The sequence below is a fragment of the Callorhinus ursinus genome, unplaced genomic scaffold, assembly GCF_003265705.2.
Source record: "Callorhinus ursinus isolate GAN/ISIS: 27379988/994484 unplaced genomic scaffold, GSC_fseal_2.0 scaffold37, whole genome shotgun sequence".
NCBI lineage: Eukaryota > Metazoa > Chordata > Mammalia > Carnivora > Otariidae > Callorhinus > Callorhinus ursinus.
Genome location: NW_027397099.1, coordinates 15472536 through 15499640, shown reverse-complemented (window position 1 = coordinate 15499640; position 27105 = coordinate 15472536). Strand labels below are relative to the sequence as shown.

Below are 27105 nucleotides of genomic sequence, written 5' to 3'. Positions count from 1 at the left end.
GTTTTAAATTTCATTGTACATCAAGACTGGTTAGTAAAGAAGTGAATTTTCAAGATATATTTGAAAGAGGAAAGTAGTGAAAGTGTTTCAATAGAAATATTGCTCATTGGTTGCTCATTTAGAGCAAAATAAAGAGTAGAAAGCCCACAGTGAATGGATGTGGTGGGCATTGCTCTTATTTACAAACACTTAGTAATAAAATAATGTTGACTGTGGGGAAAAAAGCTGGAACATGCTTTCTAAACCTTTATACAGAGCCCTGCTGGTTTTGGGAGGGGTGGGGGAGATGAGTTTTGTGGGAAGGCCAAATGCCCTTTATCCGTTTATCTCCAGGTGCTTGCTTTTTTGCCATAGTTTTGTGCTTGCTGAGCTGTCATTTTAATTTACTGTCTAAAGCTCAGCCTATTATTTCTCAGGTTTGCTGCCCTACAGGTATACTGTAAAGGGTTTCTGTGGAATCTTGGAGCGGCTTTTAGTTTTGAAATGCCAGGTCTTTGTTCTTGTGAAAATAGGTTGTGTTCAGCTTCTTGCTTGATCATCTTTGTTTTGTTTTGCTTCTGAAGCTGAGCTTGAGTTAGAAGAATGATGCTAGAAGCAATTTAAAGGGCACATCAAGTTTTTTACTGTAATCCTGAACTATTGATTGCTGACTTATTTGTAGGTTTAATGCAGACCCATTTCCTTACTTAGCGTCTGACTGGCCATTAAGCTCTGGCAGTGTGCCGGAATGTTGAAATCTTGCATCTTATAATATGATTTGGCTGTCTAAGGGTATTATGTGTGTTTGGTTTTTATAGACACAGACAAGGCCCTCGACTTTGTGTGTGCTCCAGAATACAGGAAGGAATTTCTCTACAGCAAAATTACTCATTCAGTTCTAGGAGACAACATAAAAGTGAGGTGACCTGGAGTCACGCAGATTGGTACATTTTGGACTCACTGGCTCTTACAAATAAATGCAGACTAACGTAACAGAATCTTGAAGAGAAGACCAAGCAGGGAACTGAAAAGCCATGATGGTGTTCCAGAGTAGGCCATAGTTAGGCATTCCCATGTAAGTGGCCCTCAGCTTGTGCCCAGTGCCACTCTCCTAGCATGAAGTTGCAACTAGAATTTAGCAAAGAGGCCGGTAAAGTGTTCTGCTTACAGAGGGAGCTGGGCTCAGAGTGGTTAGAGGAGAAGTAATCACTGTCTGCAAAAGACTTTTCCCCTCTTCTTTTACAACCTGGACACCTCTTTTTTTTTTTTTTTTTAAATGGAAGGTTTTTTTTAAGATTTTATTTATTTGACAGAGAGAGACACAGCGAGAGAGGGAACACAAGCGGGGGGAGTGGGAGAGGGAGAAGCAGGCTTCCCATGGAGCGGAGAGCCCGATGTGGGGCTCGATCCCAGGACCCTGGGATCATGACCTGAGCCGAAGGCAGACGCTTAACGACTGAGCCACCCAGGCGCCCCACAACCTGGACACCTCTTGACTGGAAGAGAGGGTGGGGGCTGAGGGAGTAGATGACAAGGAAACATTAAATTTGGGATTCTGAGAGTGTGAGTGGGAACTGAATGGCTTTGGGAGAGAAAATTCACTTTTCCCCCTTATTACAAAAGTAAGACAAGCTTAATTCAGAGAACTTGGAAAGTGGCCCCAAGTATGCTGTCTTGACTGCCATATTTCCCCTCGAAGTTGTCAGAACAGCCACCCTTTGGAAGTGTTAAATTGTTTGGACTAGGTACCTGAGGCTGTAGAACATCTGTTTGGAGTGACAAGGAAAATAGATTTAATGGGGAGGTGAGGAACTAGTCCATGAAGCATGTGTTAGAGATCGGCTATTAAAATGATCCTCATAGTTCAGAATTGGTTAATTCTTAGAAAACGATGTACAGTCTTTTCCTTTATTCTGTAATGGAAAAGCTTCCTAATGTGTGAAAAGGGATCTGAGACATGCGGGTTTCATGAGTAATTATTATGTCATTTTGCTGCTCCCCTCCAACCATTTGAAAGAATGGTTGGCTGTGACTTTGTCCTAATTTGGAAGATACAGGGGAAAATAATAGGCCAGAAATATTATGTGGATTTTGAGTGGCACACCATAATACTTCTTCCATTTGTGTGATACTTGCAGTGGGCTTTGCCCATCACTGTCTTATTCCTTGAGGTGGAATGGGTTAAATGGGTGTTGGCATCATCTTTTTAGATGATGGGAAACATACTGAAACCAAGATGGAGAGAGTACTTACTATCAAAAGGTGGAACTTGAACCTAGATACTTCTTAATTCCTTGCCCTGTATCCTTATTATTATGCCTTGCTGAGGAAAGCATCGGGGGGTGACTGGTTAGGTAAATTCCAGATTATTATTATTGTTGTTATTATATTTGGGGTTTTTTTTGCAAAGACACTAAGCTCGTCCTTTAGTCACTGGTCATTTCTTGATGTTTTGGTCCTGTTTTTCCTTTCAGACCTCTTGCCTGTGACATTTCCATTTATTCCCTTCTGTGTGAAAGCTTTGCTGGTTAACTAAATCAGTTGTAGGGACAAAAATGCTACTTAGAAGAGTAATACCATAAACTGAGTGGTGGCAAACCTCACTTTTCCCATCCGACGTACACTTTGGAACGCAAATGATACCGATGTTTGTTGCTGCCCCTGAATAGTTTCCAGATGCCCTTTATGTGAAAGGGCTCAGTCTCTAGAGACTTGGCTCACTGGATAGAACCAGTCAACCTGGTTTATGCTGTCCGAGTAGGTCATTGATGGCAAGCGGATGCGAAGTGGCAAACCGGAGCACATGTCCTATCTGCAACTTGAGGTGGACTAGACTATGAGGGTTTAGAGCAGATTAGGGCGGGAGGTTTTCTGTTTTTTTTTTTTTTCCAGTTTTTGCTTTCTATTCCTTTCTCCCAGTTTCCTTCCTTCCTTTAGGCTGCCCTCCCTTCCATTCCTTTTGTCTGTTCTTTTTATCTTTTCTCCTTTCTTCCTTTCGTTCTCATTTTCCTACTGTCCTTTGCATCCCTCCCTCTCTCCTTCCCCCCACCCCTTTAAACCGGCTGTACCATTGAGCAGCTGTTGCTAATGGGGGAGTGTACCTCCTTTTTTCCAAGCATCTCTTAGCTGTGAAAATGGTTCCTGCAGCCTCACAGCATGCAACTCCGCAACTGTTTTGCAGTGTAGAGTGAACCCAGGCTAGGCATGTGGTTGAGCTGGGCCAGGTGGAAAGATGGATTCTGTGCGAGCCTGGCCTTGTTGGCTGCCTCTTCCTCATGTGCTCTCATTACTTGTGTTTTCAATTGCATTTGCAAACCCCAAAGATGTGGTATTTAGTTGTTTTTTTTTTTTTTTTTTTTAAGATTTTATTTATTTATTTGACAGACAGAGACACAGCGAGAGAGGGAACACAAGCAGGGGCAGTGGGAGAGGGAGAAGCAGGCTTCCCGCTGAGCAGGGAGCCCAATGCGGGGCTCGATCCCAGGACCCTGGGACCATGACCTGAGCCGAAGGCAGACGCTTAACGACTGAGCCACCCAGGCGCCCCTTAGTTGTTTTTTTTTTAAAGATTATTTATTTGAGAGAGAAGAGAGTACATGGGTGGGGAGGGTCAGAGGGAGAAGCAGGCTCCTCGCTGAGCAGGGACCCCGATGCGGGACTCGATCTAGGGACTCCAGGATCATGACCTGAGCCGAAGGCAGTCGCTTAACCAACTGAGCCACCCAGGCGCCCGGTATTTAGTTTTATCCATCTACTTAACCTGCTTATGTTTTCCTCTTCTAATGGGTGCCCTGAAGTGCGTTTCCTTATATTGGGCCCTTTCCTAATAGCTTCTGGTAATACTCTGCTTTCATTTTTTTTGGTGCTTGACTCAGCTTGATATTGAGGGTGTGTAAGAATTTTCTGTACATAGCAAACTAAGGTTTTGGGTGAGGGTGTTACGACTTACTCATTCTTTCTGAGGATTGATTATACATTAAAGCCAAATCCTAAGAAGAGGGACTGATGGGGAAGAAAATGACCAAAGAAAGGGGAATATTTGATTTTGTTTCTCATGTTTTAGGAATTAAGTTATAAATTAATGTAGCCCCAGTTTCATATGTGTTCTTCACCACTTGTTAACTATTCATCCTACTAGCTCATTTTTTGGTGGGGGAGGAGGAGTGTTATGGAACGGGGTTTATTTTGGAGCAGCAGACATATTGCAGAGCCCTTCAGGCATCTAGGTTTTTCCCTGGGAGATAGGAAGCGAAAGGAACTGCAAATCTCATCTCTGTTTTTGTATTAGTTTTCTGCCTCAGGTTGGTTTTAATTTCCTTCTCCATTCCTCTCATGCCCTGAATGCCTTTGACAAACAGAAAGAAGCTCTTTGCTGGTTATTCTAAAGTGTGGTGCTCAGATTAGCAGCATGAACATCACCAAAAACTTACTAGAAATGTAGATTCTCAGGCCTCACCCCAGATCTGTTTGATCCAAATCTCTGGAGGTGAGGCCCAGAATCTGTTTAACAAGCCTTCCAGTTTGAGATCAACTGGATTAAGTGATGACAGAAGTCTAGTGTAGGTAAATCTTGCTTTTCTAGCCATCTCTGCCAACTTTTAAACTTCATCCACCTGTGTACCAACCCTGAACTTGGAGCCTGCAAAGCAGTGTGTTTATCTTTTGAGTGTTTGAGTCCATAAGGAATTTGTAACCACCCTCGTTTGTACCTTTGCTTCATCAAGGACACAGTGGTCAATAAAATATATCTGAAAAACTTGTATATATTAAAAACTTAGGACTTACAATTGGTCATTGATTACTCTTTCACTATGGAGGTATTGACTCTGATACTGAGGCTGTACTCAAAATACACTGCCTAAAAAGCAGTCAGAGCCCAGAGGGCAAAGAAGGAGAGAGGGAGACAGGAAAGGGAAGTGGAGGGATTAATAATCCCATCTTGGTTAATCATCATTATCCTCTCTGATCGCTGTGAGCGGATGTGCTGTTGCTTCTGCAAACGTTAATAATTCATGGATGGACTATGCCAAAGGGAGGCCTTAAATCTGGTCTCTCAGCAGATTAAATACACCGTCTGCCATCAGTAAGAGCCAGGAGAGATGAAAGATGGACTTGTTGTTTTTATTCATTAACCTGATTTTCTCTGCCTTTCTCTTCAGCTCCTCTCATCCTCATTTTGTTTACCTTTTCATTTGCTTCACTGTGTGCCCTCCTCCCGCATTGAATGAGTGCTGGGGCTCTTGGGTCTACTGTTAATGACATTAGATTTTACTTTTCCTTCTCTGCTAGTAACAACAGATGCCACGAGAGAAAGCAGAGAGGCAGAATAACTATTTCCTTGGAAATGTCTAAATCAGTCTGCATATTTGAAAAATGTATTAAAATGTGCAAAGCCTGTGTCTTAGAAATCATTTGAAATGGCTTCTCTTTGTTTTGAAGAGTAATTCTGTTGTATAGGCAGCTGAAGATAGGCATAGTGTTCTTACTTCAGGTAGGTCTGGTGGCAGTTCCCCATTTTATAGATGGGGAAACTGAGACGTGGAGTGAGTGACTTGTGTAGGGCTGCCTAGAACCGACTTCTTCTCACTCCAACATCAGTATGCTTTCCACTAGACTTCATTACCTCTTCCTTTTAGAAATCATATGTAAGTAGCCTTAAGGAGGCATTTTACCCATATTTCATCATACTCATTTCATTAGTAAGGCTTAAATAGAACTTAATTAGATTAAGTTTGAATACTGTATAGGTAGCCAGCTTCACAGGAACACTTCTGATTTCATTCTAGGTGTAAATTTGCCAAAAAACACCACAGTTAGAAGGCTGGTGACAGTCTGCACTCTTATGTAGACATTTCCAGAGCTTCTGAATAACAGCCCCCAACAATTTACAGGTTATTCAATAAATACACATTGAGCACTTACCCCTGTGCATGATGCTTTGTTAAGCCCCCTAAGTGGATATAATAGGGTCGCCATCTTGAGTAGATTTTCAATGTTTTTGGGTTTACCTGAGGGGGTTTGGCTACTTGGAATACACCAGTATCAACTTAAGGATGCGAGATGGCAAAGTAGTAGAACTGGAAATGGTTTAGTCACCTCAGTAGTTTGCTGGAGGACTTAGTGGTAAGAAGCATGTTAATAAAACCGGACCATTGTTTTTGAAATGATTTCCACACGTGTCACTGCTGGAAGGCTGGTAGAGAGAAGAAGGGTGTGGGAAAAGCAGATTTTAAAATCAGCCTGATTTTCATAATAGAATTGCAAATCCTTGCGTTCCTATTGTAGAGGTAAGAAGTACAGAGATGAAAACCTGACCGGTGTCATACAGGCACCGACTGGCTTGCTTTGGTTGTGTGTCCTGACGTGAATCCGTGTGGGGTGGAAGGCAAGGCCTCCTCTTAGCTCTCCCGGGCCTCTTGCATGGCCAGCATCCCGTGGGGCCTCGCCGTGTGTTCTGTTTCACATTCATGTTGTTGCTATTCTTGTACAATTTTTATTCTGCTTATTTTCTTTTATAATTTTCTTAAGGCTTGCATCCTTAAGTATAATTTTATTAGGTCTTTTTTTTTTTTTGATTTTATTTATTTGACAGAGAGAGACACAGCAAGAGAGGGAACACAAGCAGGGGGAATGGGACTCCCCAGGACCCTGGGACCATGACCTGAGCCGAAGGCAGACGCTTAACGACTGAGCCACTCAGGCGCCCTAATTTTATTAGGTCTTAATGCCAACATTTATTTCTTGCTTTGAGGAACGCCATATTTAACTTTATAATGAGGATTAATGAGAAAATAGAATCCTGCCTACAATTTTCCTTCATAGAAAAATTACAGGAACTCTATTTTGTATGGCAGTGAATTTGAAAATCTGACCAGGTAACGGAATAAATATAGTTTTTTCCTGTTTAAGTTGTTGAGGATTGGATAATTTTAGTAATCCTTTTCTTTCTATTGAGAAGCCTTTTTTTTTTTATCACTTCCTCATCTTATTAGTGTTTTCCAATTAATAGCAGAAATAGAAAATATGTGCAGGAAAAAATTACATGAAAGTTAAATTAGTGTCTCTTTTCTAAAATAACAGTAATAGGGCGCCTGGGTGGCTCAGTTGGTTAAGCGACTGCTTTCGGCTCAGGTCATGATCCTGGAGTCTCAGGATCAAGTCCCGCATCAGGCTCCCTGCTCAGCAGGGAGTCTGCTTCTCCCTCTGACCCTTCCCCCTCTCATGTGCTCTCTCTCTCTCTCTCATTCTCTCTCTCTCAAATAAATAAATAAAATCTTAAAAAAATAAAAATAACAGTAATAATATGATGAACCTTGCTTCAGTAAGCAAATCCAAAGTTTGAATATCTGCATTTATAAAAGAAATCTTGGGGTGATGTTTAGTTTTAGTATTCCTTCGAATAACAGCTTCCCTACTGAATTTAAAATAGAATTTGTTTAACAGAATTCTGTTTACAATCAACCTGGTAAGAAATACATCTGTTGTGTACAGTACGTTGGTAATAAGAACTAGTAAGCTAGACGCCCTTCTTTTGTATCCACCATTACCCCCATGCGATAACTTAAGATTCCATGGAATCTGGGACTCAGATACATACCTGAGCAGTTTTTCTTGGGATGGTGTCTCATAGTGCTGTGCAAAGAGTTCTGTAGCATGAAACCCAGAACCAGAACCCAGGACCTAGACCAGGTCACTCTGTAACCTTGGCCAGAATCTGAGTTTCTCCATCCCTTATTTTCTTAATCTGTGCCACAAGGGAAGTGAATTATCCCTGAAATTTCATGGCTGTGACTCCGAGTCTTCATATACTTTATTATTTCATATATTTTTTAATTGAGGTAGAACTTCTTCCTATAGTCTACAAGTTCTTGCCCTTTATCTAAGTACTGAGGCCTGATAGATACTGCAATATATTGTGTGTGTGTGTGTGTGTGTGTGTGTGTGTGTGTGTGTGAGAGTGTGTGTGAGAGAGAGAGACAGACACAGACTGACAGAGCTCTCCTCATTCTGAGTTTCTGAAATCTGGGACTGTGGTGAATTGCCCTAGAGGAATATTTGAGGAGAGATGCCGCCTCCTCCCATTTTAGCCTATTCCCATCAGTAGCTGCATTTACTGGGGAACTGCTTCCTTGAGAAAGTGTTTAAAGTGGAAATCTTACTTCCGAAATTACTTCACCCTGGTGTGTGAAGTTTTGGCCTACTTCTAAACCCTGCTCCCACCCTTTTTGGTTTATAGACATACCAGAGGCAGAACTCTGCTCTGGGGCAGCAGAAACTCATCAGCTCCTCAGTGCAGAGGGAGCTTTCTTTTCCCTGTTTTTTCTTGACCCTTGGGCAGACAAGTTTGCATATGAGCAACAGAGAAGGAACTTCAATTTGTTTTACTGCTAAATAATGACATGCAGAAATCAGCTGATTTTTATTGACTGCCTAAATCTAGTGGCCCTCACTTAAAACAATACTCAAGGTGAAATGTCATTGATAAAATTAGCAGATTGCTTTTTCATTCTCAGCTGATTTGTCAGGACAGATCAGCTGTGAATGCCACGCCACTGACTTTGGGCCAGGACCATCTCATCTTCCCTGAACCTCCTTGGCACTGGATGCAACTGAGAAGGAAGCCGATTTTGGGAATTGAATACTGTTGGTAATGATGCTTAGTCACAGAGAAGAGTTTGGTGCCTCTGCACATTGGCCAAGAACCACCTCAGCATCTGTCTTACTACCTAAGGCTGCAGTGATCTCAGGGAGCTAAAGAGATTTGAAAGAACAAACAACATGCAAAAATAATATTTAGCTCCCCTTGAAGTCATTACCTGTGTCTACCTGGGTGGGGTCCAGTGAACACTGATAAAAATCAATGAAGTGTTTTTGTTGAGTCCCCATTAAGGACAACACTGTGATAGGCACTGGTGATAATTAGAATAAACATAAATTCATAAGTTCATTGTCTTTCACCTGGAGAGTCAAGACTGACTAACATTGCTATAAGAGGATCAAACTGTCCAAGAGAGTGTAAAATGACAGGCAGAATTGAGTGGGAATGATATGAGGTTCTCGATGACATGGGACTTCAGAGGAGAGGAATGGGTTATGATGAGTGAATTCTGGGGTAGTTGGGGAAGACCACCTAGAACAGACAGGATTTGAACGGGCCTTTGAAAGATTAAATGGGCTTAGCTTGCAGGAAGTAAAAGAGGATATGAGAATAATAGCCTGACCAGAGTCAGGGAGGTAAGAACAGAAGTTATATGCTAAGAAATGAAATCTGTCAGGGAGGGGGTATCAGATGTGGAAGGAGTGACTGCCAAACAGTGCAGTGTAGGCAGTACATGCTGTCAAAAGTTTTGGAGCAGGTAAATGTCAAGAAGAAAGGGAGGGGGCCGTGGAAACACATCTAAGTTGGCTTGGCCAGTAGAAGGGATACCTGCTGAGGTCTTGTTCAGAGAGAGTTTTAAGAACCCAGCCATGGTGATGACACCAGGACCAGGTTGGTTGGTGAGAAAACACAGGGGAAAAGATGTGTGAGAGATGCTTGGAATAAAACATCTGCCACACTTGGTGCCTGATGGGCTTAAGAAGGATGTTCAGAAATAACTTGAAGTTTGTAACGAGGAGAAGGGTTGGTGTTACTGGTCGAGGCAGAGAAGTTAGGAAGATTAACTGGATTGAGAGTTGCGATTTCATTTCAGTTTGGTTTTTTTTTAAGATTTATTTATTTGAGAGAGCGAGAATGGGAGAGAGAGTACATGAGAGGGGAAGAGGGTCAGAGGGAGAAGCAGGCTCCTCACGGAGCAGGGAGCCCGATGCGGGACTCGATCCTGGGACTCCAGGATCATGACCTGAGCCGAAGGCAGTCGCTTAACCAACTGAGCCACCCAGGCGCCCTCATTTCAGTTTTTGATGTTCTGGCAAGACATCCCCATGGAAATGCGCCTGAAACATTTAGAGATGGAATAAAAAGCACTGTTCAGGAAATAGCTCCAGATAGAATTTTCTGGAGCCACTGGTCTAGAGGTAAGAATTGTGGCAGTAAAAATGAATGTATGGGAGGGGAATTGTATGGCGTGGGGCAAGGGAACAAGGTCTCAGTGAGGAGAAAGGAGCCAGGAGGAGGTTGGGGATGGCTGGGAAGGGAAGTGGGGTCCAGCTATGCCTCAGAAGGCTAGGGGGTAGGGCACAGTAATTGCCCAGCCTCACATTCTTAACTCTTAAAAGCAGTTACCCACCAGTGATACTACTTTATCTTCCCAGCAGCCCCGTGAACCTGGCAGAAGGTAGAACAGAGCTCACCAGGGATCTGTCAGATTTTGATTTCTGGATAAAGCCCTGCAATATGCAGGGTCCGTTAGAGCTTTATAGTTGTTCACTTGAACATGATAATTTCACCTGGTGATTATGATTATAATTCTACTTAAACCACAGAATTTCAGTGGCTTCCCTTTTCTGTTCTATAACCTTATTTATTAATGATAATAATAGGAAAAAAGGAGTACTAATGCCACACCTTCAAAAATGTCTCATCCTTGATGTGTTTCAAGTGTGGGCCTAAGGAAATTGGAACTAGCCTCCCCCCACCCCTTTTTTCCCCCTATTTAGAAATCTTTCAAACCAGTTAACTACATGAAGGGTCAGAGAGTCTTTTTTTTTTTTTTTTTTTTTTGAGTTATTTGATGAGAGAAAGAGAGGGAGAGAGAGAGAGAGAGAGAAGCTGAGGGAGAAGCAGGCTTCCCGCGGAGCAGGGAGCCCGATGCGGGACTCGATCCCAGGACCCTGGGATCATGACCTGAGCCGAAGGCAGACGCTTAACCATCTGAGCCACCCAGGCGCCCCTGAAGGGTCAGAGAGTCTTTGGAATCTGGATACCTTAAGTTGGATAAAGTGTCCTATTTTTTTAGGAAACATCTTTCTCCTGTATGTGTACTTTGCTGAGAAGTTCTTTTATGGACTGATCAGTAGAATCTAGAGAAATGGAAATAGAAATAACAAACTTGAAGCTTTTCTGTTGAAGATTCTCATTACAGTGAATTCTAAGGAACTATGTAAAGGCATGCTTTGTTGGATTTTGCATAGAATACTATTTAGGAATTCAGGCCCTCACCTGAAATTCAGATATCTTTCAAATACACAAAGACCTTAATCCACTTTGAGTGGTAAGCTCCATCTGTCTTTGTACTTTTGGGTGTCTAGATTTTTTTTATATAGTGTATATCTGATGTACAACTAGCTGTTGTTAAGAATGGTGCAGTGCACAGAGGATTTTGAAATGTGGTGTCGATCCCTTTGATAAAAAGATCGGACATTATTTCCATTTGTATAAGCAAGCCCATTTTTATCCCTTATATTAATAACTGCGAGGTCCCCTAGTAACCTATCCTTTTTTCTTCTAGTTTTTGGTGCTTAGGTCTATATAAAGCCAAAACAAAAATAATGGACTACCAAATAAACATTTAGGAATTGATCACTTTATGTTCAGCTAGTGATAAAACAAGTGGAGAAGTACCTCCTTTGTAAGGTGGCTTCTTTTCAGTATTTTTTTTAATGACCTCCACATACATATTCAGGCACCTGGAGTCTGAGGCAGGTTAGTTAACACTTCTCTCTACCCTCTGCTCCAGGGTCCTTTGTAGTCAGAATATTCTGCAGCTCATCTGGTTTCCTTGCCATGCTCATAGATTGGAGGAAAACAGAGTCTGAGCTGGTTTACAACTGATCCTAGCTTAAAGAAATATCCTCTTATTTGTTGTCTGTACTGTTGGAGAAAAATGTCTTAATAGGGACTCAGTGAGGTGGGGTCTTTTTCGTTTTGTTTTGTTTTGTTTTAATTTTAGTAATGAAAGGGGGCTTATCTCATTCGCCTGTAGTGAACTTCAGATGTCTCCCTCGGGAATAGGTTTTGACCATCACTGAAATGGTTTGACTTAACCACACGGGGATTTGGGGGGTTCTTTTTTTTTTTTTTTTTTTTTCCTTGCCCCTTCCATTCCCAGGCAGAGAACTCCTATTGCATACCGACCTCTGGTCCAGTGCAGTATTTATTTGATCAGAAACAAAAGAGTTTGCTTCTTGCACTGGTTCAGAGAGAGGTCCCCCAGGATTGTCTTTTGTTCGGTAATTGGAGCATAAGCTGAGCCTGGTTAATTTCAGAGCTACCCCCAACACTCCTTCCTGCAGTTTCCGAACTGCTAATGGTATCTTGTTTGGGTCTGGAACAACAACAACAAAAAGCTTGAATTGTTGAATGTAGCTGCAACTACTGACATGTGCTGTGGCACCTAATAGCACTGTTGGTGCAGTTAATTTTAAGTTAGGGGAAGAAACAAAACTAGAATGCTCTTCCGCTTTACATGCTTGTTTAACACATGCACCTCCAAATTATGCATTTGGTGCTATCACAATGAATAAAACAAAGGAAATCATGAGTTGATTTTTATGTTAGTAGCAGAAGTTCTTTCATTGTTATGCACTGTTCCGATACCCGTGTGTTCCTATGTTCATTCTTTTTCGGTTATTTACTTATTTATTTATTTTTTAATAAAGGCAGAAGTGTCTGCAACATTTCAACTCTGAGCATTTACTTGGCTAAAGTTCTGATGTAAGAAATATAAGTTAAATTATTTTAATTGTTTTTCTTTTAAAGCAACAAAACTTTGTTGTGCTTCTTTAAATACCAAAATGATTGCAGATGAATAAGAAGCTTAGCCAAATTAATATTTGTATAAAAATATATTACAGATTTGGCAAATATGTGTCATTCTGGTTCTGCAGTATAGGTGTTGGTTTTGCCACCAACAGATTGCAATTGCAGGGTTTGTGGTTTTTGTTTTTGAAGATGGAAGGGTCTTTCTTGCAATATATATCTATATTTTTTTCAATCTGCACCATAATGACGGTTCACTACCTGACTGACCTGAGTTTAATCATCTGATGCCTGGTTCTTATGTGGTTTGATCTTTGCTTTTTCACAAGCTTTCCTTCAATTGCACAGTTGTTTGCTGCTTTGAGTTTCTTTTAGTGACAATGAAAAGCTTATGTTGGTATTTTAATGTAGTCTTTAATTTTCAGGTTATACATTAAAACATGGAGAAAAAAAAATCCCTTTCTGAGGACCTTTTTTAAAAACCATTATGGTAGAATGGGAATATTCATTACTTACACATCATATATTTTTCCCTAAATGTTGTACAAAGAAGTGACAGTTGAGCCGAGCATATGTTAATAAAAGGTCTGCATTTTCCTGTGTCACTGACAGTTTCATTGGCTGTATATTCCTGAAATGCAAATAGCCTCAGTTCTGTTCAAAGCTATAATTAATCTGAATAGTTATTTAAACAGTATTGAAATCTTTTAACTACTGAGAGGCCAAACATTTAAGATGGTGAATTTACTGTTCTGTTTGAAGGACGGTACAATTGACGAGGGCACAGCGATATGAGATGCTTGTGTATGTTGGATCTACACATTCTGTAGGCTAAAATGGCAGAATCTGTCTGCTGCTGTATAAAATCTTTTAACTACCATTTATTTTAGCATCATGGCATGTGCAAATTCCTGCTGCTCAGTTAAGGGACCAGCTTCACAACTGGTGTTACAATCTGTGGCCACAGCACTGCATCACAATGCAGCAAATGCATTTTCCACATTAACCAAACATGACAGCTGAAGCAATTATTAACCATGCAAGATGTCGGAAGTCATCAAAAATTCACATCAGAGTAATTGCAGTGGCTTGGGTCGGGAAAAAAAAAAAGTATCATAGCATTCCTTGGCTACATGTTGTCTCTCCCCCTCTTAAATCTTAACTTGGTACAGTCCGTTAACAATAAAATACCCTTCTGTAACCTATAAACTGTTACTCCCATCAGTTTGTGCTTTCAAACTGATGGCTGACTTCTCTCAATTTGTGTAGAGCAGTACGAATGATGATGCTGTGCCCCAGGGGCTGCAGTGTACCCTTTCTGAGGGGACCCTGCAATCTCATTGTCTAATTGGACTCTTTAATGCTTCAGTCATATCATCATTTGCAGAGTGTTCTCTTTTCCTTTTTCTTCTTTCTCTCTCTCCCCTCTCCCTCCCTCTCCTCTCTCCTTTCCTCCCCCCCACCCCCACCCCAATCCTGGCTGTCTGGAGTGGGAAAAACTTGAGCACTGGTTCCGGTGGAGCCCATCCCACATAGAAGGTATGGAAGAGCTGCAGTGACCAACAGCATCGACCGGTCTGTAACTCCTAAAATTTGAGAGCTGCAGGTAGGGTTGTCTATGTTTTGTAAAGAAATTAAAATAAATGCATCCTAGTAAATAGAGTGACAGCATGTTGTTGTAGTACCTTTGAAAGACAAGGGCTTGGCTTGTTTAAAATTTCAAGATAAATTCAGAGGATTTAACTTACTTGATAGAAAAAGTACTTGATTCTCCTGAGGATTGTTCAGATTTGTGCCTTGTCATTCTAATACTGTTCTTAAAAAAAGAAATCTGTTGGGTGGGGCAGAGAGGTATTTGCTTAAAGATTTAAATAGTTGGTTATTTTGGATTTTTGCAGACTTCAAGTAGTAAGTAGTATGGACTTTCTTTAGGATTTTTTTTGAAAGATGCATGTAAAGTGCAGAATTCTTATATGAGGTAAAACATTAAAATAGAATTTCTTCGCTAAAACCAGATCTTTGGGATTTTTAGGTGACCGTGTCTGTGTGTTTGTGTAGGATTCCTTATTTCAGTCATTTATATTTTGTTATGGGGAAAAAGTACTATTGGAGGTATTTGGGATTATCTCACAGGAAATGCTTTGGCATAAGGCTTTAAATGGGAAGAATTAAATAGTAACACCAAAGATGTGGACTTCTAAGTATTATCACATGTAGGCAATTTCAATTAAGATAGTTACTTTTTCTTTCTTAAATTTATCCTCAAAAGAGGATAAGTCCTTTCAATATATTTCACATTTTTGGTATAGAGAACATGATTTCTGTACATGAGATGGAAACTTCCTAAGTCGTTAAGCATTATCTGGAAGGTAATGAAATTATAAATGTTGCCTCTAATATTTTTAATACCTTGATTAATATCAGAGATGAAAATGTTTTTGATTCAGTGTTAAAAAGCAGCTTGCTTGTTGTCTTCCCTTACAAACAGCAGGAGAAGACAGTGATGTATAGCTTTTTATCCCAAGGAATGTATTTGTATCATGGGACCTGTAGGGTCTGGACTTCTTTCCGAAGCAGGGACTTGGAAATTGCTCACCTAGTTGAGAGATTTAGCTCCCTTCAGAGGTGGGGGACTTTCTGTACTCTTAACAATAGGAAGACTTGAGGAGCTGTCAAGTGGGGAATGGAGGAGAGCTACTCAGGGAAGGGAGAGGAACTGAGAATTTTGCTCGTCTCGGCATTGGAGGTCTGGATTTACCCACGACTAAGATTCCTTTAAAACTCTGACCCAGTGCAGCATTGCAAGGAATTGATTCTGAGATGAGACAATGAGCTGTGGTTTGCATTTTGTAAAGATGGAGGAAACCTCTCACACTGACCCTGTATGGGAGATGACTCAATTATCCGTGCCTTGGTACAGTTGCAAATTATTTTCCTTTGTCTGAAGTGGGTGGATGCCAGCATGTTTATCAGAGCTCCTTAATTTAATGTATGGAAAATGTCTCAGCCACCATTTTTAACAATTAGCTGTATCATGGTTGAGGTGAGCTGCACTCTGAAGGCAGCTGCAGGGCCAGGCCATTTCATTTACATTCGGCTCCGTGGCACAAGAGCTTTGTGACTGTAAAACTCAGAAAATGAATTTGCACACTGCATAGAAGAGTTCTCTAGAAGGGTGGAGAATATTCCCAGAAAGAAAATGGAATCCTTTTGTCTACAGTAAGTATTTCTCATATACTCATATAGCGGGGAGAGGTTGAAAATTTATCTTTGGTTGAATGGGCAAAATAGACTTTAGAATGAATGCTGTAGATATTAAAGGTGTAAGACAGAGGTTCTTGGATGTATGTTTTTAATGTGTGTGTCAGAAACCAAGGCTGATACATGTATGTTTGGAATATAGGTTCTATGAGTGATTTTAACACATGCTTTTAATTAATTCTTCTCTGGTAATTTAAGTTAATGAGAGGTATGAGTTTATCACCAGTCAAAAGGTGAAAATGACACTTGGGAGAAAAAAAATCCAAATGTGATATATTTAAGAGTTCAGGCTTCTTTTCATTGTCTTTTACAAACAGTTTATTTTCCAGTCCTAAAGAAAATTGCTGGATTTTAGTTTAGGTTTTGTGTTGTTTTTTTGTTATTAGAAGAAAACCCCTCCGTGTTAATGATCTATAGTAGCTGATTGAAATATATAAAAAAAAAATGTAACAAAACAAGATTTTGTCCTAAACGATCAATAGATTGAGACTTTCACTCTCATTAATGGGGATAATTCTTAGTGCTTTCTGTTAATTAATAGTTGTGACTTCAAAGCTACTTGTGGAAAACTCTTGTGATTGTAAGCTTAGAAATCTTGATTCTTAGAATTAATTGGATTTGACTTGGCTTATTCCTTTGTTCCTTTATGCTGTTACTGAGAGGAAATAAGTGGATTTTAACTTTGATTTGTGTGTTTATTTTTTTAACGGCACTTAACCCTGAAGAATTTATAGTAAGTGTATTTTTACAGTAAACTGTACCATGAAGAATTTGCTCAAAATCCTTTAGTAGCCGTTTCAGGAGTTTGAATCTTCACAGAACTGAGTATTTGAGAATCTTTTTCACTTGGTATCAAATTTATAAAGCCAGCTGTTCTTCCAGGTCTTGTTGCACTAGCTCTTATTCATCCTACTCACTGAATGCTGGTTTTCTCTAATTAATAGATGTTTTTGAAACTAAGGGAGAGGAAGGTTTTCATATCAGTCTTTTCATTGAAATAGGAAGTCTCAGTTATCCTAAGCCCTGTTCAAAATCCTAAAAAGATTCCATAAATCTTACATAAATCTTAGGGTTGCAGCATAAGAGCCTAGGTCTCAATATGATTATTTTAACCTCAGGAAGGACATTTAATATATTCATTGTTTGGATATATGGTAGAATGCAAAAGGACTCTTTCCCCTTGGTTTTTACAAGGCTTGCTCTTTGAAATAAAAGAGTTTTAGGCAGCAAATTAGAACTCCATTTTAACTGCAGTTTTGCTTGCATAAAATGTTTGGTTGGATGGCATGAAGGGTGTCACAAAGCCTTCCTTTGAAATTTTTAAAGTAAAACTTGGTTGAAGATTCCGGTCTTGTTTTCTTTCCCTGGCTTTTCTTTCTCTGGCTTTATGGAAGCCATGTATGAGATACTCCTGGGGAGATAGCAGAGACCCAATTGCTTTCCAGTTTCTTTGCCTCTACCGTGGTCTACTTAAGTTTGGCTACTGGGAAGAGGCTCTCCTTTCTGGTACTTGTAGGGGAGATTCCCAAATCTCTTCAATCTGGAAACTCTTCGGTTTTCTCATGCAATTTTAGCCTGGCTGGTAGTAAAGAGTCAGGGGCTGGCTCTTTTTGCTACAAAAAAATGTAGTCATATCAAACCTTTGAATGCTCTGGCAGTGCCCTAATGTGGATAAGCAAGCATGTCGGCCAGCCCGCTAGAAGCATTCTGTGGCACTAAGATGGCAGTGAGGAAGGAGTAAAATGGCGTCACCAGGAACGCTGTGATAAGAGGTGCACCGCACGAGTCATTTTTCTTCAATCAAGTTTGGAGACACCTCTAGTAGCACTGCTTTGCCAATTTGCAGTTACTTTTTATTGTGTTAGAAGAGAGAAATTTTGAGATTTTCCTGAAGTAAAGACGTAATTAGCATTTATATCTAAATAGCTTCCAATTGTTACTTTTAAGAAATTGGTGAGAGATGGATAAAATAAATTTTAAATAGTTATTTTATATCAACATATCTAAAATCCCTTGCTTTGTGTTTTCTTCTTCTTCTTTTTTTAAATGTAGAAACATAACTCCTTCCAATATAGGATGGATTTTTAGAAAACAGTACAGTAGGAGTCTCCTTTATGGCAAGATGAAACTAGCATTCCTATGAAAAGATGTTATTTGTCTTTGACTCTGGTTTTCATTCTAGCTCTGTGTGGGCTTAGGTTATTTTATATGTAAAATAAATATTGCCACCTTCAAAAACAAAGTTTATTGTATTTCTTTTGTGGTTCAAGGTATGGATTAATTTGGAAGTAACCTGTCGTCATAGTGGTAGTGTGACAGTCTGTAGTCATAGTGGTAGGGTGACAGTGCTGATTTCTTACCTGTTCCCTTCTCTCCTGGAGTTGGAATTTCAGAGGTGGCCTCGGAGTTGATGAAGTGTCGTCATCAGCTCGTCTTACAGTTCGATAAAGCGAGGCTTTACTGTCGTTAAACAACTTTCTCAAGGTCATACATCTGCAAAGCAGTTGATTTTGCCCCAAATTCAGGCCACCTGACTCCTTACCTGTGCTGTGCTGTGCCTCTGTCTGCATCTGACTCCATGTCTTCTCTTTGTGGACTTGCTGGTAACTGATGGGCCTGATGGATTGAGCTTTCAGCAGAGCCTGTCTTTACTTGAGCAGCCTAACTCACAGAGACGTTCCTGCTCAGTCTTGCCAGAAATGACTTAATTGAACTGTGCCTGGAGTCTTCCTGGGCCTGTGTTGTAGTCGATACGCATTTACAAATTTATCATTTATAAACAAACATTTAAAAATAAGACACATTTTGCAAGCTGAGCTTTTAGGTAGTCCGTCATGTTGGCTCAGTTCAAAGGAGGAAGTACTCATCTCCTGGGATGGGCATGGTCATCACATTCGTTTGCTCTAAGCTGAGATGGAGCCGGGCATTTTGACACGCCCTCCCAGCAGATGACTCCTTCAGCTGTAGGTACGAGGGGTCCCCTAGTGCAGGGTTGCCCTTTTCCTAGGTTGGAAGGGCTGACTGAAAGGTTTTAGCTCCCTGTCAGTTTCAGGCTATTTGTATTCATAAGATGGTCTTGCATTCTCCTCCTGTAGTTTGTATTTGCCACTCCAGCTAGGCAGTGTTTTCTGTTTTCTCTACCCATGGTGATTAATGGTGAGTAGTGTATCCTGTGGCATTCCCTCAACTCTGACAGGGTAAAGTCAAAATGTTTCCAAACTTCAGGTTTGAGAGAGAGAGTAAAATCCCAAGTACTGTTAGCAGAGCAGAGGCGTGCCATGACAAATTCCGTGTAAGACAACCGGAAGTTATAAATAAAAGTCTCTTGCTTGTTTTAGTGGACTCCAGACAAACGTTTGAAAAAGAATTTCTGAATAAGAAGAAACTGCTGCAAAACCAGAACTCCCTTTTCTCGACAGCCATGATGATCAGTGCTCCAATCCCATCAGCATAAGCTATGCTGCATAGCGGGAGGAGCTGTGATTTTCGACTGCAGTGTAAATGACTGACACGGCGTACCAGCAGGGAATTAGTATGACACGTGGTTCTCAAACATTGTCTTGACTCACAGCGCTCCTTGTGCTTGCTAAGTAGAACTTAATCCCGGGCGCTGTAGAAACCAGCCTGGCAAAAACCTCTCGGTTCCCACCTGACCGGCTCGGAGACACACCCTCTGCTGTCTGTTCTCACAGCCCCCAAATCTTGCTTTTGTTTCCTGTTTCCAAAGGGAAAAGGCACTAGATGGGAAAGCAGGGGATCTATGTTTTTTAATAAAATACAGGGTTGTTTTGATGAGTTCTTTCAGAGTGGGTTTGGGGGACAGCGGCAGGGGATGTCGGCCATGATAAGAGGCCATTATTGATGCATTCCCATTTTATACTGCAGTGCGGTTTTAGTACCTAAAGTTCTTTGGCTGTGGACTGATCCATCTCCAAGTTGGAAATCAGTTCCCCAAAGATGTAATAAAACATCTTTATCGTCCCTTAATGTATACCCTCCTTCTCTCGCCTTACTAACGTCACTTCGAATAGCTATGGCATTAATATTTTTTAGATCTCTTCGTACCGTTGGGTGAGGAGAAGGTTCCGGTGCTGTTTTTGAAGCCAGACATACTTTGCCACACTATTATATCCCATTTGCAAAACTAGATTGAAGTTTTCTCTTCAGAATCTTCCCTGTTCTTGTGTCCCCAAAGGTTAGCCCTAGTAAGTGTACTAGTTTTTTACCGGGGCAGGGGGTGCGGCAGGGAGATAAAATGTTCAGAGTTGCTGTCCTTGCTTTCTCCCATGGGGCCACCTCAGCAGTCTGAGAACAGTTGGCTGGCTGCCCTCCCTCCATCTCTGTCTTGGCTTCTAGTGTTCCTGTTCCTTCCTGCCCCACTTCTAGGAGTGGGGAGAGAGGATGGCCAGCAGAGGCCCAACCACTGCAGCATGGCGCATCCTGCTGTATCATGGCCCCACTCTCTCACTAGGACGCAGGCTCTGGCTTGTTTTTCATGAAGTGGTGAGATTGTCAGCACTGAGCAAGCCACATCATCTCCCCAGACCTCTTGTGACCAGCAGGGGAAAGTTATTTTCACAACCCCGAAAGGTCACTGCAGGGCTTTGCTGGATTTGGGAGGAACGGGGAGTTCTGCCGGAGATATTTTTTTTTTCTCACTAGTGCCTAAATGGCCATCATTTTATTCTTTTACTCATTAATTTATGCTCTTACCCTCTGCACCTAGTCTCCCAGTGACTGAGCTGAACAGATTGCTTTCCTTTCCTGGAAGGCCAGAGATAGGGAACACATAACTGGAGTGCCCTGGACTCCCTAAAAGGGCACAACCAGTTTTGTAGCAGTAGCACAAGAGATTTAACTGGCCCTTACAAGGGTGCAGCTCTTAAACTCAGCCTTACTTTGCAAGGGCAGTATCCCAGTGTGCTCAGAAGCAGCCGCAGTTTCATGACTTGGCGTAGAAATAGGAAGAGACATCTGGTAGTTATGTGCCTCCATTGTGTTCACAAGGGAGGTGTGCTGTGCACTCTGCACCCCTCACTGCCGCACACAGGAATGGCACGTCCCCGTCCTCAGTGACTTCCCCTTCTGGGTCCTGATGAGTCCTGCCTCTTACATTCTTTCTTTACTCAGTACTGAAAGTCTCGGAAGTTGGGTTTTTGTTATACGGTAGTTATTTCCCTCTTCCTCCTCCTCCTCCTCCTCCTCCTCCTCCTCCTCCTCCTCCTTCTCCTTCTCCTTTCGTGGGTTGGGGAGGATAATAGGAAGGGATCCACAAAAGGCAGTTAGGGGGGCTTGTATGAATGGCTCTCTCAGAGGTCTGTGGCTTTTGCAGAAGGCACAGGTTGGATGGAATTTCATCACGCCTGGACTGGCATGCCCTTGAAGAGACCAGGCATGCCGGCATGCTTAAGTCAGTGCTGTCCGGAAGGCCCTGCTTGGATCCAGAAGGTGGCACTTGCTCAGAGCTGTGTGTTCTTACCTTTTGAATCTCCTTGGACACACTGGGTTAGCTTTAACCTGTGAGAATTTGTAGACCATCCTTTAAACCAGTGCTAATTATGGGAGCAAGTGATTTATTTTGCCTTAATGGACCCAAATCTGCCACCTAATTGTGTGACCCTTTGTTTAGCCCAGTAGTAGAACCCATGTACAAAATGGGACCCTGCAGCCTGACAGTGACAGATGGCCTGGTGCCCATGCAGCGCCATGTTACAGTGACAGGGTTTGCCACCTGTGGGTCCAGAGCTGCCTGCGGGCCTCTGGATCTGCTGAGCTGGCAAATGGTGGCACTCCTCAGCCACTCTTGCAGGGTCTGCTGCCACCTGCTGAATGAGAGCGGCTAGGCTTTTGCATAAATGCACAGTGAGAAATCATACAGCAGCATTAAAAATCTATTACAATTGGTAATGTCAGCTGCTGGCTTAGCACTGCTTTCTGCAGGGGGATTTTTTTTTTTTTTAAGGTATCTATGTGTCTACTTTTTTAAATGTAATGCAGTCTGTGAAGAAACAATTTAAAGTATTAAACTTTTTTGTAGAAAACAAGCCGTGGGATTTACTCTAAATACCTGAGTTGCAGAATAAAGCCTGGATTTGCTGTTCCGTCTGTATTCCTTGCAAAAGGGGATGCACTATCTCTTGGGTGTTTTAGGCTGACATTTTATACATCCTTACTGTATTCCATTAAATATTGCTCTGATAAAATAACCAAACATGCTATAAAACCGTGTGAAATTCCCCCAAATCTTGAAAATGTTTAAATATAAAAATTTCTCTGTTCATCTTTTAGGCTTTATCAGTAATGAACATCTCTCTGCACCTGAAAATTCCTTGAGGCGTTCTCTGTAGGTGCCACAAAGGGAGCTAATGAAAAGCTTGTCCACACCATCTGATAAGCCCAGCGGCTCCGAGTACTGGCAGGGTTTCTGTTGTGCCCATCTGAACACAGTATCTCGCTTTGTCCTTCCTCACTTTCTCCTGAAGTAGCAGCCTTACCTTTGTAAAAATTTCACCCAAGAGAAGGTTTCCGAAGAGCTTGTTTGTTCAGAAATTGGGAAGAAGGGAAATTTAGGCAAGATTAAAGGAGTAGTAGGTATTTTACTTAGAATGAGCAGAAGCATATAGTGGATACAACTCACACTCCTGTCTTTCTAGAAATCAGACACTTCTCCCTTTCACTATCTAAAGTTCTGACGGCTACTTGCAGTGCTTATTGGAAGTCCTCTTTCCATCTTGGAGCCGACCCTCTTGATTATTCTGGTTTTTAAGTTTCTTTTTTGGTCTGCTTAGTTTTCTTGTCCTTTTTCATTGCCTTCCTAGCTGTTGCTTGTGTATTGGCAATGTTTTTTTTCCATCTACGATGACCATTTTCTACTGTCACTGCTTACTTGTGTTATTTTGATTTGGAATGTTGGTTACAGATTTCCTATTAATTTGTATATTGTTATGTATTAAATGAGAGAAGATACAAGACTTTTAAAGCACTCGCTGTGTGTTTTTGTCTTATGTCAGATACTTTCTCATAGAAAGCCTGGCCTGCTGTGGGTGCTTCACTTAAAATTTTGTCAGAGTAGATTGCCAGTTGATCTCTTGAAGGGGAAGAGACGTGGAATGGTCTTTTGTGTTCTGAGGACCATGTAAAATATGGCTTTTGCTTTGTGGGGCCAGGCTAGACTAATTATTTTATCTTTTTTGTTTTCTTTTTTAATGGTCAGGAAATCTATGTTCAGAATCTTCAAACTGTTTATGTAACTGTCCAGCAAATCACTTATTTGTTGTAGGTGGGAAGCGAAGAACATTGAAAAGAGTCACTGTAAGCTCCTTTTTGCCATCTTACTTTCCTAGCTAAAGTGGATACAGAAATTTTTCGCACAGAGACCCTTATTTCTTACAGTTTTCACTTTTGGAAAGCAAATAAGCTAAGAGAATTTGGCCATATGACAAAAACAAACATCCTTGTGCCCACTCCCTTCTTCTGCAGTAGGAGTTAGCTGCCACTTGTATTCTGAAACCCAGCCTGCCTGGTGACTAAAAATAAGGCCGTTTCTTGCCTGTCTTTCCCAGCGTGGCTGTCAGGTCCCTGAGATGGAACCACACGTTTGATAGGAGAATGGCTTACCTGTGGTTAGGTTCTGGGTTGTTTTTGGTTAGTACAGATATCCCCTGTACTTTTCAAAAGTCCGTGTTATGCCACTTTGCTTTTACAGAAGTACCTGTTTTTGCTAACCAAAAGAAATCCAAAGCGGACTTCTGTTTTTACGAAAAAGGTGAAAAGCAAAGCAGCCATCAGCGTTTGTCTTGTAGCGCACACCCCGAGCAGTAGCGGTGCGGGCAGCGCCCCTCGGACTCCTTCCCTGAGAGCCGCACTCAGCATCTCAGCCTCAGCCGCCAGAGCCTTGAACTGTATCTGTGAGCATCTGTGCTTTATCTTGTTTTATTCGGTGTCTCCGTTAACAAGATGTACTCTAAGGTATCAGAAAAGCCAAAGAGAGGTTATTTTGGGGGTCTGGGAACACTCAGAAATTTTTTCATACGTGCTTCTTTGCTTTATGTCTTTTTGGCTTACAAAAGGTTTCAAAGGAATGTTCTACTTTCAGATAGTGGGGGAAACCTTTTTACATTACGAGGCAGCCCATTTCCTCTGTTAAAGGTGGGACACATGGAGGGTTGCCTGGGTGGCTCCGTTGGTTAAGCATCTGACTTTTGATCTCAGCTTAGGTCTTGATCTCAGGGTCGTGAGTTCGAGCCCCGCATTGGGCTCCATGCTGGGCGTGGGGCCTACTTAAAAAAAAAGAACACATGGCTGGAGATATTGCTTGGGCAGATATATGGTGTTTATTTGTTCCACAGCAATAAATAGTAATATTTTGGGAAGCCAAAGAGTTGACATCTAGAGCAGTAATTTCTAGCTTTTTGTCCGTGACCCATAGTAAGAGGTATGTTTTATACCATGACCCACTTCATACATAAAAATATGTATACATAATTGGAAGAAAAGTTTCACAGAACAGTATTTACCCATACCACATATCTCTGTTGCATGTTACTTCATTAAAAAAAGTGCTGATCGGTTTCATGACCCAATTATGAGTTCTGACTCACATTTTGAAAAACACCATTCTAAAGAAATGCCAAAAACGTGATATTTACTGTCTCATTCCTCCCCTAACTATATGAGGTAAGGAGGAAGAAAAGAATAAATATGCAGGGGCGCCTGGGTGGCTCAGTCGTTGAGCGTCTGCCTTCGGCTCAGGTTATGATCCCAGGACTGGGATCGAGCCCCGCATCGGGCTCCCTGCTCAGCGGGGAGCCTGCTTCTCCCTCTCCTGCTCCTTCTGCTTTTGTTCCCTCTCTCGCTGTGTTTCTCTCTGTCAAGTAAATAAATAAAATCTTTAAAAAAAATATGCAGTCATAAAATATGTTTATTCTACCTTGATTTGCTATGATAGAGACAGTATGGTAGAATGGGAAAAGGTAGAAAAGGGGTCAGAAAATTTGGATTCTACAAACCAGGTGATCTTAGTATGGACCCACAGCATTGTAGAGTTGGTAGAAGCTCTAGAAACCATCTCGAATGGCCCTTTCAGCATTAAAATCTATATTAATTAAGGACATACTTTAACGTATGATCCAATTAAGTAGCACTGAGACACAGTTTAGTGTTGAGTTAAAAGCGAGGACTAGAACCAGATGTGTGTAACATATGCCTAGTACAGAGTGATGCCCATAGCAGTGAAAGGGTTAGCCCTTATTAGTACTGGTACAAGAGTTAGTATTCTCTGAGCCTTCAACTTCATCATTCGTAAAGGGGAACTGATAATGGACGAAGAAAACAAATTTAAAGGTATTTTTTTCTTCCTTCCTGGACTCTGTCTTTTTAGAGAGAAGAAGTTTTTCTTCATTTTCTTGATTAGAAGTGTACTGTTCCCTTATTATCTTGGAAACATTGGGTCTCTTGAGAGTCAGAACTGTGTTTGAATTCTGCCTCTTCCTTTTCCTGGTTGGGAAACTGTGGTCCAGTTAGTTAAATGCTGAGAGTCTGTTTCTTACCTGTAAAATGGAGAGGGGGTGGTTGGGGGCAGAGTGGAGTGATATGTCTGTTTTTTCATATTGTTAAAAGATTAGCAGTAATGTCTTTGAATTGCTTGGAGCAGTGTCTGGCCCTTAATTGCTTCCTGAATGGGAGCTATTATATGTTACAGAAAGCTTGAAACCAAAACCCATTCAAGGAGCCAGTTAGAAGAGGGTCTGTTTCCAGGACTCTGGCAGTGAGGAGCAGTATACAGATGGGGAAGTCAGGAGTAGTTATCTTACTTAGCAGGCCTGCAGATGTTTGTGGAATGTTCTTTATTGAGTGGACCAGCAGTAGACGGGTTGGGTGGAAGGCTGTGAGCAATTAAAAAGTGCTTGTCGTCTGCCTTCGGCTCGAGTCATGATCCCAGGGTCCTGGGATCTAGCCCCGCATTGGGCTCCCTGCTCCGCAGGAAGCCTGCTTCTCCCTCTCCCACTCCCCCTGCTTGTGTTCCTGCTCTTCCAATCTCTCTCTCTCTCTCTCTCTCTCTCTCTCTCTCTCTCTCTCTGTCAAATAGATAAATAAGTAAAATCTTTAAAAAAAAAAAGTGCTTGTTGGCAAGAAGAGGGTTAGGGTGCGGTGCTCTGAGGGTCACAGTTAGATGGCTGGCATCTCCAAGTGGGAGGTGGGCTGTTCAGTCTTGTCTGTGACCAGGGTCTTCATTGAGAAAGGCACCTCTCAGGTCACCCTTCATGCCCTCAGTCCTACAGAAAACCCATTTTCTGATGAGCTATTAAAAGTATATCTCTGGGATGTGGGGTGTGAGAGGTATCTCCCAGAAGCAGTGGGAAGGAAAGGAAACACGTGGAAAAGGGAAGTCGAGGGAGAGATCCGTGGGAAACTTGGGCCGAGGCAGGTATTTTTCTGCCCAACTATTTAGTTCTTTAATTTGTTACTTTCCCTCAAGGTGTGTATTCTTTAAAAGAAAGTAACTGCCACTAGATGGCACCCAGACCCCGGAACTATTATGACTGTATACGTTATAGTTCTGTTAAAGATTATTTTCAAAAGATAGGTCACTAATGTGTTGTTTTTAAAAATAAAATGTGATATGTAGCCAATTTTAGAGAGGAATAAAGGATGAAAAATTAAAATCCAAGATCTGTATATCTTGTGGGCCCAGTTTGTGCTATCGAGAAAGCCCAATTGTTGAGGTATTTAATGGCTCATGGTCTTTGTTCATAGGTAGACGCTGTCTAAAATCTGATTCTCATGCACAGGTGTTTGATTTACTTATTAGTGTGACTTTTGAGATGTGGGCTTATAATGAATATTTTCAGGAAGAGAGTCATCTGCCCCTAAAACAGTATCTTTTTCCCTTTCTTTCATCACTATTTCACATTTCATCTCTTAGAAAATTTGGAATTGTGTTTCTTACAGCATATTATGTTGCTTTTTAAACAAACGTGTCTGATTATTGCTTTGCATTTGTGTTTTGTGTGTGTGTGTGTGCGCGCACACGTGCATGCATGGGTTACATGTAGACATGGGTACATTAAAGGAATGGGACAGGCTGATCACTGGGAAGAGCAGAGGAAGCCCAGAAAGGGCATGGGGCACTTGGCACAGTGCCCCCCCACCCCAACTAGAGAGAAGAAAATAAGGCCAGGCCTTGTCGGGCAGTTGTTATCACCCTCCACCCTTACCCCAAAGAT

At 41.5% G+C, this 27105-nt stretch overlaps 1 protein-coding gene across 2 annotated transcripts in view; it reads left to right on the top strand.

Annotated features, from left to right (window-relative positions):
* The window catches only part of NUP93 (nucleoporin 93), a 112476-nt gene that overhangs the window by 43805 nt on the left and 41566 nt on the right, over positions 1-27105 (top strand). The window contains exon 1 of one of the 2 annotated variants that reach the window (XM_073880265.1): positions 13930-14225. The exons of the other annotated variant lie outside the window; for it this stretch is intronic. The gene's annotated coding sequence lies outside the window, so the exon portion shown is untranslated. Of the gene's footprint in view, positions 1-13929; positions 14226-27105 lie in introns of those variants that run through there. 2 annotated transcript variants of the gene reach the window in all.